This window comes from Zeus faber, assembly GCF_960531495.2.
Source record: "Zeus faber genome assembly, chromosome: 6".
Classification (NCBI taxonomy): Eukaryota; Metazoa; Chordata; class Actinopteri; order Zeiformes; family Zeidae; genus Zeus; species Zeus faber.
Window position 1 is genome coordinate 22169709 of NC_137201.1, and position 2500 is coordinate 22172208.

Here is a 2500-nt window from a genome sequence, read left to right on the forward strand (position 1 = left end):
TCCCCCAAATCATTGTGGGAACTTTAGGAACCGTCTGTTCTGTGACTGTATCTCCCTTTCATGATCATTAGGTTGGATATCCACATAGATTTGACAGCGAGGGCTTTGTATATTGTCTGTTAGTCAATCCGGTCTGGAGGCAATCGTACCTTTGCTTCATGTGTTTCTTCTGTTTTAACGTCGCCGTCCTTAACCATGATGTCATATGCGACTCCCTGCTGCAGTCGTGTGCTACTTTATTTCGCATAATGCTGCAAAATTGCCAAAGAATGGAAGTATGTCAGGCCCAAGTGGGCCTCTGGTCCCGCTCTGCAAGGCCTCTTCTCCCTCTGGGCCCCTGGGATCTTAAATGCACTTATCAGCCCCTCAGGGCCAGTTAGGATGGACGGGTCCGACGGAGATGTGTCAGAGGACATTGTTTCCACCCTATATATCTTCAGTATATATATATATACAGTATATATATATATATATATATATATATATATATATATATATATATATATATATATCAAATATATATATATCAAATACAATGGCATCGCACTCCACTATGCGTTAGGAAATTAATTAAATTGTGACTTTCATAATACTTTCTTAATATACGCTGATCCATTGACATTGGAAAATAACGGTTTGGGTCGACGGTTCATTTGCTTCAACCCCACCCGACAGAAAACACACTTAATTCACATTTAATTTACCCCAAAAACTTCTAAAATTGGCATAAAACGCCCCTGATATTTGGATGGAAACATGTGATTGTAGGAACCTTATAAAATGATTGCGGTCTGCTCAAAATAATAAGGATATAATGATTTGTAATAAATCATTGGTTTTCATTGGAAGGATACTTAATTGCGTGACGCTTTAAGAGGCTTCATCCAGAAGAAAGATGAGAGGCTCCCGGTGTTGGACCTATGCCTTTGTATGAGTCATTTCCGATGGTCAGGAACTGGATGGACCCCATAAGCATTCAGAATCCCCCTTAAAGCCTTCGATGCTCCAGCTAGAATTCGGGAGAGGAATTAGAAATGGTTTGGGTCGACGCTGAGTCTGGAGGCCCATGACGTTTTGTGTTTACTGTTGTTGTGAGAATCGATCGAGCGGAACATTTCACCCACGCTCCGCGGTCGCACCGTTCATAGGCAGTTCGAAAAAAAACAAAGAACACGAAGATGGAGCCTTCCTGGCCGCGGTGCCAACCGTCACTGCCAAGACGATAGGAAATAGAAATAACTCCCATTTCCGTGATGAGTGGTTTGGAAAAATGTGTTTGCACTATAATGATAATGGCCCCTAATTATGCAGGGAGGAGGTCAGCCAGGGTCAGGGCACCGCTAACGTGCATCATTTTAATTGTAATCTACCTGCGTTATAGTGTTACTATGTGTGTGAATTAGAACGTTTATGAAAATTGTGTTTTACTATAGTGAAGTATATTTGTTATTTGTTTGTTACTTAAATTAGATTTATATATTTATATTTGTATATATTTGTAAATTATTATGACACCGCCTATAGTGTTTTACTGGAAATTGTAATCAGGATCTGCATGAGCATCATCTGCAGGAATAAAAGGTCCAGTAGCGCTTTATGAAGTATTATAGAGTGTTATATCAGGAGACTGGATATGACAAGTACTTTAACGTGTAATACGTACGTTGAGTACATTTACTATAAGAGCTGGTACTTATTTACTTTTATTTCGATAGAAATATCAATGTTGTTCCTTTACTCGAGTAAACTCAGTTAGGGTACTTGCACTTCCACTCTCCGAGTACTTCCTCCCCCACCACCACAGAAAGGGAGTAGGAGTTCTGTCTCATTTATTTGAGCCAGGCAGCGGAAACACCTCTCCAATTTGTGTTTTCTCTCTCTCTCTCTCTCTCCTGCTCGGCATGGTGGTGTCCCTCTCAGTGGGATGTTTCATTGCCTTTGTGCTTCTCAGAGTGCAGCAGCAGGTTGCCGTGGTGCTGCAGGGAACCAGACTCCAACTGAAAATTCAACAGGGTTTTTTCTTTTGTTTGTTTTTTTTTACGTGCAAAAATTTCGTCGGGTGTAATAATGCACATACAGTAAGACAGGAACAACACATGAATCGATGTCGATGTTGACTAGCTTTAAGTTGTCATATTAATATAATGCAACCACATATGAGTATTGTTGCAGTAACATACCAAAAAGTATATCAAAATCATTTTTTTGCTAATGACATCGTTTTCATTCTGATTCCTTACAAATACAGTATCTTGCACTTATATCTGAATTTCGAAACAGATACCCAGGCACTTCAATTCGAGGGCGTTCCAACGGTTTGAGTGATTATTTTCGCTTTGGACAAAAAACATCTGATAAATGAATTAATACAAATGTGTAAAAAGTCATACACTGTAAGTTAGTTTGGCCTTGTGCAATGAGGGTCAACATGGAGCGATGAGCGGAGATGATGCTGTATGCTCGAGGGCTCGTAACGCTGCAGCCGCACGGGGACGGAAGC